Source organism: Bos taurus, chromosome 22 (genome assembly GCF_002263795.3).
Source record: "Bos taurus isolate L1 Dominette 01449 registration number 42190680 breed Hereford chromosome 22, ARS-UCD2.0, whole genome shotgun sequence".
Classification (NCBI taxonomy): Eukaryota; Metazoa; Chordata; class Mammalia; order Artiodactyla; family Bovidae; genus Bos; species Bos taurus.
The window spans coordinates 30919157-30935506 of record NC_037349.1 but is presented as its reverse complement, the minus strand read 5'-3'; the positions used below and the strand labels follow the sequence as shown (position 1 = coordinate 30935506).

At 38.5% G+C, this 16350-nt stretch overlaps 1 long non-coding RNA gene across 1 annotated transcript in view; it reads left to right on the top strand.

Annotated features, from left to right (window-relative positions):
• Positions 1–16350, top strand: part of LOC104976682 (uncharacterized) — a 692169-nt gene that overhangs the window by 597862 nt on the left and 77957 nt on the right. Inside the window, exon 7 of the long non-coding RNA XR_003031815.2 lies at positions 10212–10305. This is a non-coding gene — a long non-coding RNA (uncharacterized lncRNA). The remainder of the gene's footprint in view (positions 1–10211; positions 10306–16350) is intronic.

Genomic DNA, 16350 nt, shown 5'->3' with positions numbered 1-16350 from the left:
ACACTAAACAAAGATGTTCTCTTTGACTTAATGAAAAGATTTGGATGAATTTTACAATGGGAACTTCATTTTCAGATTGAGATTCAAATTTATATCCAGCATTGTGGCCTGTCACCAAGTTACATTGTCTCGATTTTAATACCAGTGTTTTGCAAGCCTGTTCTTTGAGACTCACGGATTTTGTTGGCCATCTTCTTTTAATGGTGGGGAGACAGATACCTGACAAGGAAAGGACCTTCTGAAGTTGTACCACTAACAATAGTTAATCTATATTGAGTTTCTGACGCTGAATGCTACCAAGTGCTTCAGACATGTCCCTTATTTAAACCCTCACAGTGGTTCCTGTAACATTGCCTCATCATTCTGCAGACAAGGCTCAGGGACATTAAAATTCTGGCCTAAGCACACACATTTAGTAAAGGATACCATTAGATCAACCAGAACTTCCAGAGTCAGCAACCAGTGTATTTATATTTGATGCCTACAGCCTCTAGCCTTTCATGTTCCTGGGCTTGACTAGACATGAATGCTTTTTTTTCCAATGGTAAAGCTTTATATTAGGTTTCCTGTGTATTTTAGTGTGTATTTTTATCCACTCTTAGAAAAAAATCAAAATGATCACTGAGTTTGTATGTAGAAACACGGCTGATGAACTTTTAATCAGTACAGACAATATTAATTTGAATAAACATGTAGTAAACCTAAATGGACTATATTTTTATTGTTATTTAGCTTACTCATTTTTAAATCCTTTTTAAAAAAGGGTATCTATTAATAAATCTGGTCTAATATTATACCATAAGTAAAACTTTTACAAGTGTAATCTTTCTAAAATAGCAGTGAGTGGAAAAGCATGGGAGGACAGATAAATAAAAGCCATCTTTCTTCTGAGCAGAGAAACTTTGCTTTTCTTTCCACTCAGCTGCTTACTTCTGTATAGTAACAGACTGAAGAAGATCATGTTGCAAAATTTGGCATCTCCAGAGTTTATATTTTTCAGAATATTTAATAAAAGGCCACCAAATGTTAAAATAATTATCCATTTCCTGTATGTGTGCAAATTTTTCCTACTGCTAAAAATTCTTAATTAAAAAAATTAATTAAACATGTTCTTTTGACTAAGAAGCAATTGTAGACCTTGCAGCCAACAATGAAAAACTTTTATTTCCTTCCTGGTTGTCTTAATTGCCCTCCCATGAAGGGGAATTCTGGTAGATACATGAAGACCTTTCTCTCCTGCCATTGCTACCATGGATTCTTCTTTTTTTTTTTAACCCAATTTATTTTCTTACAATGGAATCATGTTAGTATACTAATCTAGTGTAGTCTCTTGTAAACACTTTATCCATTTAAATTTAAAAGATTTTGTTTCATAAATAGAGAAAGGTCAACAAAATGAAGCAAAGAATGAAACACAAAACAAAAAGTCAGGATTTTACTTACTGTCTGCTCTGTATGCGTCTACCCTAACATGAGTATTAGATGAGAAATATGAATCTGTGGTTCCATTTGAGGCTTTCAGTTCTTGGGTGCTTTTTATAGGATCATCATCTCCCTACAATGAGGGTTATCATTTTATTATTTATATTTTAACAACACATACTATATAAATGACTTGAGATTCTATTTCTTATGTAAGATAAGCTTCTTATGTAAGGCTTCCCAGGTGGCTCAGTGGGTAAAGAGTCTGTCTGCAGTGCAGGAGACACAGGAGATGTGAGTTTCATCCCGGGGTCAGAAAGATCCCCTGGCGGAGGGCATGAGAACCCATTCCAGTATTCTTGCCTGGAGAATCCCATGAACAGAGGAGCCTGGCAGGCTACATAGGGTTGCAAAGAGTCAGATGTAACTGAAGCGACTGATTATTTTCCCATATAGATCATTTCAGAGTACTGAGTAGTGTTCCCCGTGCTATACAACAGGTCCTTATTAGTTGTCTATTTTATATGAGTGATGGGTTTAGATGCAAATATTTGAGTCCTAGGCCACATGGGATACCCAGATAGATGTTCCCAGGAGGAAGTTTATTCACTTCTGTCTTCAAATGGCATTTTTCTTGTAGTTCCTCTGTGCTAGGCACTGTGCTAAGATGCTGCTGCTGCTGCTAAGTTGCTTCAGTCGTGTCTGACTCTGTGCGACCCCATAGACGGCAGCCCACCAGGCTCCCTCGTCCCTGGGATTCTCCAGGCAAGAACACTGGAGTGGGTTGCCATTTCCTTCTCCAGTGCATGAAAGTGAAAAGTGAAAGTGAAGTCACTCAGTCATGTCCGACCCTCAGGGACCCCATGGACTGCAGCCCTCCAGGCTCCTCCGTCCATGGGATTTTCCAGGCAAGAGTACTGGAGTGGGGTGCCATAATAGAAACACATAAATGAATAAAATGAAACCTATCTTTGAGGGGGTTACACTCTACTAGGAGGATGTAAATATTTAGTCTATTAGTCCTTCAATGAACCACCATGCTGATATGCTCTATCTTGCCTAGGCTTTGAACTCACAGCAGTGAGGAAAAAAATAGTCAAGTTTCCTACTCTTATTGGATTAACAATCTGGTATGGAAAAATAGACAATGAACCATTTTAAAAATATAGTAGTCAAGATAGTGGCATTGAGAGAATAGTACAGAGTGACTTGAAGGGGAGTTATTTTTCAGTTTTGAGTTATATAGGCCTTGGCTAAAGAGGTGACATATAAGCTGAGATGTCCATAGCAAAGATCAGTCCTTTGGATGAATGAGAGCAAAAGCATTACAGACCAAGAGAAGTGTAAGTGGAAAGAGTGAAAGACAAGATGGAATTTGGTGTTTTTGAGGGACAGAGAGAAGCACTCTATGGGAGCAAAGTAGAGTAAATGAAGGGGAGAAGGAGAAGAGTGTGAGTCAGTGAGAACCAGAGTGGTCAGTTACCACTGACTGTGTTCCTCATTAAGCTAAGATTAAATTATGCCCCATCTCAAAACACAAAGATGAGGTGAATTCACATAATAGCCTTGCGATGCTTAAAACAATGGTTCATGTCAGCGTTTCTCAAATTGTCTGTGAAGGAGGAAACTATTTTTTTAGTATTTTAGGCTTATGTGTTCATAAAGTACAGTAAACATGAAATCAAAATTGAAATGGTAGGACACACAAGCTCATTTTTATATGATGACATTCCAGTCATTGTCTGATTGCTAGAACTGCTTCTGCATTATTAACCTCAATTTCTGTATTTATTTTGTTGTGGGTTGACCATGGACTGGCACCAGATCTTAGAACACAATCTGAGTGGCACTGGACTATGCAACTGATAAAGCTTGTATTTTAAAAACTGGTCATTATTTACAGACCCCATAGGCATGGTTTCCTCTCATGTCGTTTAATAATATTTGATTAGAAAAATTATGTAGTTTCACCTCATATCCTGATGTTAATGGGGTGAGTGTATGTGTACATGTGTGTCTGTGATCCTACCAAGAATTTATTAGGCCCTTGATTTCTTAAAAGTACAGTAATATATGAGCCCAATGTTCCCAATGTGCTTTTGGCATTATTTATGAAAAACAGTGTTTAATTACCAAGCTTAACACATTATCCTTGGTGGAGACTCAAATCTCTTTTCCAACTTTAAACTGAGCAAAAGCTTTCATCTGGCAAGGTACTGAAGCCCACTATGAAAATTTTGTGCATAGAATTATCACCAAGAGCTATTTGGCAGCTTCTCCATCTCAATGAAAAGGACTCTGTATTTTATCTTCGCACAAATAACTCTCACCACCATATAAATTATTTTCTCAATTATCTTTCAACCTTTTTGCAATAAGGTTTCCTGAATAAGAACTGGAAATATCTACATCACATTCCATGTCACATTTCTTGATCCAAATTCTTTTAATTAGTTACCTAGCCCAAATCTATTTCAAGCACAACAATTTCCTGTATATCTGGAAGAGTGGTGGGAAATTTTTACCTCATCTAACCCAATCACGGACCATAACCCCATATTAATCTGGGAGACAGCCAATGCTTTTCTCTGGAGTGGTATTACTTCTCATTTAGCCTGCAAAATATTTTTGCATTGAAAGTGAAATTTTGTAATTGTGTAAGAGATTCTTAGCACACTTTTTCCAGTTGATCCCAAGTGAAGCGTAAGCCATAGGAGTATCTGACGGCATCCCATCCAATCAGAGCACCACCGCTTTCGTTTTTAAAGCACAGATTTTATGCTCTTGGTAGGGAGCCAGGAGAAGTGCTGGATCAGCACACTCAATTCCAAAGGAGCATCTAATTTTATTGTCTCCCCCTCTGAATTTCAGAGAACAACGGGCTAGCCATAAGTCTAAAGCGTGGCTCAGAGTGTTAAGTCATTTTCAAATCAATTGCACTCTTGAACCAGCTTCTCTTTTCGCGTTCTTGGTAGCAAGCATTCTCTGTGAAGTACTTGAAAACAACTGACGGCTCTGCATGACCACCTGTACCAACAGATACCACTTAGACTTGGGCAGTCTCAAGAGACATTGATTGTTGTTGACTGTGGTCTGGAGTTTTCATGCAAAAGCTTGTGTGGAAAAGGTGCATTGCTGAGCTTTGCTGGAGAGTCTTCCTTTGTTGTGCCAGCAGTAGCTTCGAATGGAACCATTTCTAATACAGTACATGTGAGTTGGAATAAAAGGCTTAAAATGTAGTTATCTGAAAACCTAAGGAAACATTTGATTCTATCTGAAAGAATCATATGTTAACTGCTTATCAAACTATCGATTTTCACTTCACAAAATGACTGATACCTCTGTAACTCTGAGGAGAAACACTATATTTTATTTCAAGGGTCAATCTTTTTACTATGGTAGACACGGACAATGGATATAGGCAGAATCCGCTCTCATTAATTGCTCACTAATTTTCTCAGGTGAAGTGTCATATTGTTTACATACAAAACACTTTCGTTCAGGGGATAAATGACCATCTTTGTTTGCAAAATCTGCTCTTTGTTTTCATGAAAAACACAGACTTATTCATGGTTTAGAAAAAAAAAAAATCTGCTAAATGTGATTCCGAAATGGTACTACTGATGTGTCTCAAGTGACCCCCGCAAAAAAAAAAAAAAAAAAATTTGCCTTGGATTAACACAAGCCAGTTTTGAATTTCTAGGAGTCCATGATCAGTTCTTCTCAAAGGTAACTTTTTGGGAGGGCCAGGGAGGTCTTGAAAAATACAACAAAAACACACTAAAAATCTTGACTGTGTTTAACAGAAACTCAAAAGGGAGAGAGAAATAGTAGCCTGAGGTAAAACAGAAGGGGGAAAAATTCTTTAAATTGCTAAGCAGGAACTTTCTCAGTCTTGGTTCCTTTTTCTTGTCCAGTGAAGCACAGCTGTATCAAGGAACAGCTTCCACATGTCTGATGGGCATGGATAAGCTACCTCTTGAGGTTTCTATAGGCAGCCAACCAAACATCCTGGCCACAGCCAAGCAGGTACCACGCACGTATTTAGAGATGCTGAAATCAGTCCACCCACCTTTACTGTTCTCTCCCATTTTAAAAGCAGTCATAAAAATGCAAGAGACTTTCTTCCTCCAGGCATTCCCTTTCTATGTTTCTTTTGTTGTTCTGGCTTTTCTGACTGATTGCTGTTCTCAATCAACATCCACTTCACTTTCAATGTAATTGAACAGCTGGGCTGGTTGGTTTTTTTTTGTTGTTGTTGTTTTTTCTTTCTTTCTTTTCCTTCCTGCCTTCCCTTTGCATCAAGACTTCCATTGCTGGCCTTCTTCTTCTCATGCTCAGGTCTTCCTAACAGACTCCTGGCTTCTTTCCCTCCCTATCTCTTTGCTCCATCAAGCCCTCTACCTGCTCAGTGCCAGCACCACGCGCCCTCATCCCGCATCCCCCTGCTGCTAGCTCCTTCTCCTCATCTGCTTCCTACGTGTCAAGCAGGCTCTGCTCCACAATTTCATCAGGTGGCCTGGGGGTGAGGGTGAGCACGCTGTCACTTAAACTCCCTCCATCCCCGCCAGCCTGAAATGGAAAGTGTGATAAATGGAACCGTACCAGGCTCAATTTCGTCTGGAAATTTCAAACTTATGATGTTCAAATAGGTTCATAAATTCCCCCAGAACGCCTCTCTGCTCTCCCTAATACCCAATTGCAGGTTTCAACTGAGCAGGCCCCTCTACCTGCTTTTACAGCCCACGATACTCAGATCTTGGCATGCATCTCGTGCCTTGGCTCTGGCATGCTTTTAATCTAATGCCCAGTCTGGGGATGCAGCCACCGCATATATATTCGCTGATTCTTTTCCAGGGGAGGAATGTTGACAGTGGACGACAACAGGTAGCCTTCAAAGGCATTTCACTTCAGGGCCGCTTTTATTTTTCTCTGTTTCTAAAAGCCAGCCATGGCTTTGTTGTTGGCAAATATGTTTCTACATGTCCCATCCTGGACAAAAATCGTCAAGTGGAGAATCTTCAAAATGTGCTCTTGTTTTCTTGTGGAGAGAATAGCTTCCCCCTCCCCCCATTTTCTCTCTGATTTATGCCCCTTATCTTCAGGAAATAGGTCTTAAAATAATATGAGTATGCATATCCAAATGACAAGCAGAGAAAGATCAGCTGTGCCTTTCTATTAGGAGCAAAGACTAGTGATATGAGTTGTTTAATAAAATTTGAGCTACAGTTAAAATTTGAGTCCAGTTAAAAATGTAAAAGGCTAAACAGGAATTTAAATAACATTTTATTTTTTCATTAATGTGTAGTTACAGAATCAATACAAGAATTATTTCTGCATCTCCCTTGACTGTCTTTTCCAATTCATATACCTCACCAGATGTAACTATTCTTTTTTCATACTATATTGATTTATTACATTTAGATCATATGTCTGTAGAGATATACGAGTTTCATGTTCTTTTTAAACGAATGGGATCATTTTGTATGTTTTGTTCTACAACTCAAAATGTATCTTACAGCTTTGTTCTTATTACAGACTGTTGTCTTCATTTCATCTTAGTTCACGTCTGTATCAAGTTTTAAAGAGTATTCCTCTAGTAACATTTAAATAGTACATTTTTTCTATGTTTTTCACTATGACAAATAAAATTTCAGTGAATATTTCTGAATAGATTCCCTAGTGTACATAATTTGATTTATTTTTTTTTTCTACAATAGATAGCAAGAAATAGCATTACTGGACCAAAGAAAATGTCCATTTTTAGTTTTCATGCTGCTGCTCCTGCTAAGTCACTTCAGTCGTGTCCGACTCTGTGCGACCCCATAGACGGCAGCCCACCAGGCTCCCCTGTCCCTGGGATTCTCCAGGCAAGAACCCTGGGAGTGGGTTGCCATTTCCTTCTCCAACGCATGAAAGTGAAAAGTGAAAGTGAAGTCGCTCAGTCGTGTCCGACTCTTTGCGACCCCATGGACTGCAGCCCACCAGGCTCCTCCGTCCCTGGGATTTCCCAGGCAAGAGTACTGGCGTGGGGTGCCCAAGTATTGCCAATTTGCCCTCAAAGTTGGCTTCAGCAAATTGGTATGCCTTCTTGTGGCTGTTTTTTTTTCCTGTCATGCCATCTCTAACCCCTCCCAAACAGATAGTTAGCAGCCTAAAACCAGAAACAAATGAAAAAGAATTTTATAAATTTAACATTTTCTTCACACTTTGACCAGGTTTATTACTTACGCTTTTCTGCCTATCTTAATTTCTATAATGTTAAAAGAGAACATGTTTTCTCAGTGCAAGTGCTTAATTTAGAATAAAAGAGAACAAAAGGACTAAGAATATTTTCCTATGCTAAGCTGTTGATGTAAAAGAAGTTTCAAAAGGTACACAAATATTTTTCATATTGAAAAGCATTTATTTAAAAAATATTCTTTCTAATTTGAAAACAAAAGCTAACTTTTAGTATGTTCTATTAATTACATGAATTTCATGTATAGCCTCTAATGTGGATGACATGCCCACCCAGACATTGTAACAGGGTAGTGATTTAAAATTAGTAGAAAAAGCAACTTATATTAAAAAATTCAGGTATTTGAGTTAAATCTGTGTGAATTTCAAAACTTGGTATTTCCAAGTTATTGACCACATTCAGTATTTTGCTTTGTGTGTGGTTGCAGTCTTGAGGTTTTTAATTTAGTCCTCCAATAAGTCCAGCCATATCTTTAAAAATATCATATTCTTTGGAGCAGGAGATTTACATCATTCTTTAAACACAAATGCTCTTGGTAAAATAAGTTTGGGAAATGCAACACACCTCCACCTCTCTCTCAGATGTTCACAATCACAGTGGCAGGTCAGAGGCTCCGGAAGTCTTGTAATACCAAAAGCTGTCCACCATTCATTCCCAAACCCTGTTTGTCTGTGATAATCTATTTTTCACATAAAATTTTTAACATCCTCTGGAACTGCTCCTATAGGCAATGAACTTTGAGAAACACTGTGTAAGTGCAAATTGTAAGTAGAGTGAAAAATATGAAACCAATGAGCTTCAAAAGGAATGAAAGCAAGCTACATTAAGCTAAACAGGAAAGTGATTCTAGATCCTGAGGAAGGAAGCTGATGACAAAGGCAGAGTATGGACTGGAGAAACCCGCAGCTAGGTGATATAACTGCATTCCACAAATATTTATGGAGTGCCTATTCATACCAGGCCCTGTTCTCTGTGTTGTGGATAAAGCAGTTATGAAAACAAATTTAAAAACCTCTACCTCTGGTAAAACGTTTCAAAGTGTTATTTACTGAGAAACTCAAGTTCCTAAAGTCAATAAATGGGTATGTTAAATTAAGCATTTCTATATATCAAAAGAGAACATGAAAAAAAGAGTTTTTAAGACCTACATGGGGAGAATATAAAGAACACCTACAAATCAATAAGAAAATAAAAAATAACCCAATTAAAAAATGGGCAAGAGACATCAATGGAGGAAGAAATCAAAATAGACAATAAATATGTATGATTCTCAACCTCATAAATAATTAATTAAATGCAAAATCATACCATGAATAGAAATGATTTCACAGCTAAAATAGCAAAAGTGAGAGTATAACAATATCCCATAGAAGCAAGAATGTGGGGTAGTTCCTCACATCCCTCATGGGAGACTAAATTGGTTGAACTACACTGGGAATTGTTTGGGCCAGCCGTGTCTAAAGAAAATAAAATATGCGCCACAAATATAAGCAATGCTTTCGAGTGGCCACATTTTAAAATGGTAACTGAAAACAGGTCAAGTTAATTTTAATCATGTATTTTATTTAGACCAGTATATCCAGAATATTATCATTTTAGCATATAATCAATCTAAAATTCTATTAGTAATATTTTATGTTCTTTCTTTCATGCTGTTGCTGAAAGTGTGTTATTTTACACTTGTAGGACATCGCAACTCAGACTAGATACATTCCAAATGTTCAATAGCTACAAGGGCTCAATAAGCAGCTACCAGCACAAGTCCACATCTAGTCAAATCCATATAGTATCCAAGAAAACCCCTGCAAATTTGTACCAAGAGTTTAAAGAATATTCATTGTAACCTTATTACAATTTTTTAAATGGAAACAATGCATATGTCCATCAATGAAAGAATGTGTTTCTGAATTGCAGTGCATTCATATCATACATAATGACAGAGCATGAAAATAATCAGGGTAGAGCCATACTTCATGTAAAAGTATACTCTGCAATAAAGACAAAATGCAGAAAAGTACTTGGAGTTTGTTACCACCATGTAAAGTTCTCATACCTCCAAAACAATACAGCTTATTCCCTCAGTATCCATCCGTATATAATAATAGCTTAAAGGTATATAAGGAAACAATATCAACCCTGCATGATACTGTTTACCAAGGTGGGGCGGGGGAGGGCGAAGATCTAAGAGTGGGACACCAAGAATTGAAACTATTAATGCTGTTTTATTTCCTAATTTAGGTGGTATATACGCTTGTATATGTCACATTGCTCTATATACTGTGTCTCTGAAGTATTTTAGAATGTTTGCCAAATGTGTCCAGTTTTCTAATTAGTGGGATTGAGAATGATGCAAGATGCAAGATGAGAGCAGAGAGCACACGAACTGGAGTTCTCGCAAGGGGAGAGGGCAACGTTGTGTTGCCTTGGGTGTGTGTGCAGATAGGACTTGTTGGTGGAAGACAAGCAAGATACTCAGGGCTGCTTGCCTCAGCTGATGTCTCTGAAAATGATTCTCTGACCAGAAATGGTTCTGCTCTGGTTCTTCTAGCTTGGCCTGAGCGGTGAACACACGGATCTCAAACATCCTGTCAACGTAACTGCAGTGTCACAGCCATCAGATGGAAATGCACCCCAAAGCAGGGGTAAGTGGGTGTTTCTTCAGGAGTCAGCATTTTGAGAAACGTGTACCACAATGACACCAAAACATATTTAAAAAACTCACCAGGTGTCAAACTGCTGCCTTCGTTACTGCTCTGAAAAGTTTATAAAGCTTCAAAGACACGCCCACCAAAAGCCAGTTAAAAGGAAGCCATTATTCTTTTTTAAAGATGGTTGTGGGTGGGGGTGGGGGGTTAGTTCTCTATGGTATGTATATTCTTTGAATAATATAAAGTATTATTGTATTTGATGGGTAACAAGCTATGATCTGTTATGCGCCTTACTAAAGAACGCTACACTCCAAACGTAACATACTACTTGTAGAGTCTACATTTGAACTGTATTTTGACAATTTACCTGATTATAAATTCACCTGGGATGATCGAGAACACTTTCCTTACCATCCCTTCCCAGTGCCTACAGAATTATAATCTCATTGGCCAGGTTCCATTCTTATGAGAGCAAGTCTCTAAGTGTGCTCCCAGCAGCATCAGCACCACCTAGGAACTGTTCAAAATGCAAATTAGCACATTCCACTCTAGACTTATTGAATCAGAAACCCTTGGACATGGAACTTAGCAATATGTGTTTTGAAAAGCCCTTCAGGTGATTCTGAAATCAGTACGGTTTGAGAACCACTGGCCTTGAGCCTAGTCATTCAAAGTATTCTGGGAGGATCTCCAACAATGGCCTCACTAGGGAGCTCATCAGGAGTGCAGAATCACAGGTCCCACTCTGCTGGGACAGAGTCTGCAACTTGAACTGCATCTCCAGGGGATCTGTTTGCTCACTAAAGCTGGAGAACCACTGTTCTGTGAATAGGATTTGGCATCACCCTCTCTGGGTTTGAAGCCCAGCTCTCTTTCTCATCAGGCTTATGACTTTAGGCAAGGTATTTGATCTCTCTCATCTTCTGTGTTGTCTCCTGCCAAATGAGACTGATGATAATGGCTCTGGCAAACCCTTAAAGATGGTCCTGAAACTGACATGAGGCAATGCATTTGAAGAGCTTAGCATGATGCCTGGTACATAGCAAATGCTCATTTAGTAATGGCTCTGATTATTGTCTACTCATCTTTTAAAAAGAATCTCCTTCTCTAACATTGAGCAGATCTCTACAAAGATCTATATGGTTTCACGATATATAACTAGATAATTTAAACCACAGACATAGGAGTCTGAAATACTGATATGCTTGAGATTAAAATTCTCAGCATAAATATTCTAGCTTTTGAAGCCTAAAACAAAATTAGAGAATGGCTAGAAGAAGAAGAAAACTGAGAGAGTAGCACACCTATCATGAATGGGCTTTTCTTCATAAGTTAAGAGCCATAGGAGGCCTTGCTGGACTACATGAAGGTGAATAACAATGAAGTACATAGAAAACTTTTGGTCTGAAACTTACTTTTTTAAATAGGAAGATAAGTGAAATTCTAGGTTTTTTCCAACCTTTAAATTTCCCTGACTGGGGTGTGAAAATGATTTGTCTCTTACTTTAGTACTCTCTGTCCTTTTATGTTAAGCTTGCAGCTCTCATAGGGGCAAAAACAATTAAGAGAATGAATGGAAAAATCAATTATTCCATTAATGTTTTCTCACCAACTTCAATGGTTAGGAGAACTATTTTTAATACATTTTTTATACATTTAAAAAACATCTGACCTGATATGTTGGGGGCATTCAGAGACATCTTTAGTTCTGAAATGGCTCTGCTGTGTTACCAAGCATCTTCTGCTTTCTGAGTTATTTTCAAGAAATGAAATCAGAATGACTTTCTGTTTAAAGGAGGCATGAAGTTGAGTTAATGACACATCTTGTTCTCACCGCAGCTGCAGCAGCGCCCAGCTATGGCATGGGACCTCTGAAATGGAATTTATGAATTAACTGCTACTGAGAATCCAACAGAGGGAGCACAGACCATTGTTTTGTGTGTGCGTGTGTTTGTGTGTGTGTGTGAAAGAGTTAGATGAAGAGATGGGTATTAAACATAAACTGTCCTGGCGTCATGGCATAAGATTTTTTAAAAACTAAACCCACAGAGCTAGATTTTACAAGTCACCAGGTTAAAGCTATTAAAAGGAGTCTCGTTTTCTTATTTACAGTTCTGTCAGAAACAGTCATGATTTAGGAAAATATTTTGATACTGGGGAGAAGTGAGCTGACCTGATGATTGTTCTTAGCTTATCTCCTTGTAATTATGAAGTTATGTTAATAGAAAAAATTCCCATCTCTCCTTCTGATGTCTTTTCTTGGTCATTCCTTCCTTACAGTCCATAATGAAGGGTAGCATATTTCCACATATGTGGGAGGAGAGCAGTTGTATATCCTTCTTCCTTAAAAATTTAGGTCTTCAATCTGAGATTTTTCTCCATTGAAAGAATCTTACTTTTCTCATACACATAGCTTTCTGTTGTAGGAAACACTGAGAGACTTCTCAGTGATTTTGCCATAAGCATTTTCTATAATTTGGCTTCTTCTCAAATGAGAACTTCAAAGTAAATGATCTTACATTTAACGTAGCTTGTCATGAGGCCACTGGTTTACCAGTTCACCTTGATTTTACAAAGAAAATTTTGATATTTGAGTGCATACAAATATTAGCACATGCTACCAACATATTAACAATTTTTAGATATTTGGTTACTTAAAATATGGACAACTCTCTGCATACCTCCCTTCCAGCAGTTATTCTACAAAGATACCTGTCAATAATGATTTTCCTCTCATAAAACACCTTTACTTTTCTCGATGGAAATCTTTAGGTTTGAATACTTTTAAGACTGAGTACTAGAAATGTATTTGTGTGGATTAAATAATCATTGGTGAATATTGTAAGGAGTACAGAATTGTGCTACCACCAAAAAAAAAGAAAAAAGGTTTAACACCCTGGCTTTATTGCTTTGTTACAGTTTTGATAGTATCAAGATTACTAGCTATTCAGATATAATTTAAACCAAACTGCCAGCTGCTGTAGTCATACAAAAAACCCTGTACCTAACCAGCTGTACCTTATAAAGCAAATTGTTGCCTTTCCCTGACCACTATGTTTTAAAATTTTATCAGCAAGCTGTGGTTGGTTGTTTTTCCACCATCCAAACATACCTGGCTACGTTGGAGTTTTATTTGTTGGGTAACTTCTAGATGAAAATTTATGTATGTCCTAACATAAAACATAAACTCCAGCAGCTTCCCCTCCTGCTTGGTTTGGGGGCATGAAGGGGCAAGGCATATTTTATAACATATAAAATTTGGTGAATGTTGCTATTAGAAGTTCCTCAGGAGGAATGCAACTATTTGGAATTAGGTTGCTGGGCTGCGCTAACAAAGATAACCTTTTAAACTGACTGGTTGGACACTACATCTTATTTTTTTTCTTACCATCTTCAATATAATCTTGTGTTTGATGCCACCCCCCCCAACCCGCTATCAACATTAAAGCTACCCCCATACATATGGCCACCAGAATGCAACAAAGGGAAATGGTTAAGTGATTTAAATTCTTTACCCCTGAAAGCTTTCAGCTCATTGATGTTCAAAAATAAGTTGAAGAATCTAGCACAGACTGCTCAGAAACTAACAAATCAATGTGCCATTCACCAAACACACAAGGCCAATTTTCAGCTACACCACCTTCAGACTATTCATAGAGGGGTCCGTTTAACAGAAAACCAGCCCGGGGTCTCCTCTTCATGGTCTTCAGGCCGCCATTCAATTAATGAAAAGAAGTGACAACAGAAGTTAATAACTATTCCTGATCATTGAAGCAGTGGAAAGGGAGGGCTGGGAGGCAAAAGAGCTGGGAGATATTCAACCTGCTGGGTGGAGCCATATAAGCATCCTCTGTGCTCCCTTCCCATCCCCTTTCCACCAGGCAGCACCATGGCATCTGCTCCCAAACTGTTCCCATCCTGTTCAGAAACTGACCTGCATATATATTGGGCTTAATGACCAAATGTTTAAAAATTCATTGCACAAGAACAGCTGAAAGCAGTTGATTGGTTTGAACTTTATTGTATGCACCTTGCTTCCCAGACCGCAGTAAAGAGGAAGGTCAGCTGGTAAACATTTGGGCATTTAAAGAATGAGAGGCCCTGGATTCCCAGTGTCCCCGTCTGTCTTCCTTACTCACAGTGTTAGGCCCTACTGAGCTGAGTGCTGACCTGGTGCTTTGTTCGGTTTCATCCGACCATCCTCATTCAGGTGGGTCAGGAAAGATCTGCCAAAGCAGTTACCTGCCAGCTCCCGTCAGACCTCTATCCTGAGAAATTATTTCTGGAAGCATTTTGCTCATCGACTGGGGTGCCATTTAAGTGACAGTAAAGCGGGTGGTTTTGTTTTTCCCTCAAGTATTGTTTGTAAGTGGTTGTCACCTAGAGAAAGATCTCCCCATTCCAGGCCACACTGCAATACCATGTTCTAGGTAGGCTCGCCCCTGGCTTGGACGTCAGAAGTTTGCCCTCTGTGCAACGCATTCAAGCAAGCACAGACCTCCTGGAGATTTCACAGTGTCATCCAGAAAGTTAGTCTCAAACTGTGGCATTCACTTGCAGTAATTTATTGGGAAAAGGGGTTATTTGTTATAGCAATGACTGCTTAGTGTGAGAAAGCGGCCTAATTAGTTCAAACTCCAGTTTACAGTGGGCCTCCTCAGTAGGTAAAGTCCTAACTCTGGACAAGCCAGTGCAACTTTTAAGTTCCATGCCTTATTAGCAACACTCTGCTCCGCACCTTCTCTGCCTTCTTGTCCACTCTACTTAGCTCAGGTTTGAGCAGTCTAACTCTAGTCATTATTGATATGAATAAACTACAAAGAAAATAAGGCAGCGAGGCATCTGTTAGAAGGAAGATGTTGGGCAAGTGCGTTTCTGGTTGGAGAAAGAAGGATTAAGGACCTCTGGAGAAGACGGTGTGCATTTTCTCCCTGCAGTTTCAAGCTGCTTCCTCTTGAGATTTCATGGTGTGGACCATGCTTTCCACCCCTGCCAGAATTTCTGTGATAAAAATCACGTCCTTTTGTTTTAGTGGGGGGTTCTTGGGCATAGGCGTATATGTGTATTTTAAACTCGTTCTCCTCTTTAACTGATTTCTTTCTTTCTTCTTTATAATTTTCCCTTTCACAGTGTGTAGCCCTTTGTCATTAGAATGATAATCATAATAATAGCGGGAATGTAATTTCCCATAATGCTAATAGTAGCTGTGTGCTCATACACACCCAGTTTATTCTTAGATTCATTTACGGTCTGACTTCTTCATCTCATATTTAAATACAGCAGGTGTTTATCTTCATCAAGGAATGTTTGTTGAGCTCCTCCAGGGAGCATGGGGCTGTCCCTAGGTGCCATGGGCTTATACAGGGCGGATTCAAAGATGTGGAAATGTTAACTTCCCCTAAGATCCAGGAGTGCACATTTTATTTCATTTCTTCAGAGGTTGTAAGTGGAAGAGCCTTTACAGTACTTCTGCTTACTTGAAATTCCCTCTGCTGCGTGTGCAAGGACAGATAGACCAAAGCATATTATCTTGCGTCATTGAATGTCTCCTGCTTTTACTGTGGTTCTCTGCCTCAAAAGTGTAATTGAGAGGAATTCTCTTTTCAAAGCCATTAGATGGAAAGAATAGATGGTGATTATATAAGTACTGTGGAGTTGTTTTTTTTTTTCCCTGAAGCTCTTCAGCAGTCTAAGAACATGACAGTAATCTTCACAGTGCCTTTATGATACAGGTGGAATTCAGTTGTACAAGGAAGTTAAGTAGATTTCCTCAAAATGAATTATGTAGAGTAATCATAATAACATCCTATTTCTTAAATCATGATTTTGATTTTGAAAAGTGGGTCCTACTAGCCTTCTTTTTTTAGAGACATATTCTGATGTATTTAAGAAGAATGGAATAATGGGAAACTGTTGGTAATTTATTTAAAAGGATTCATCAAAAATAACAATGCAAATATGCAAAATATATACAGTTGTTAAATCTCAAAAGAAGAAGAAAACAACAGCAAAAAGCACTTTATCTTGTTGGGGCTTCAC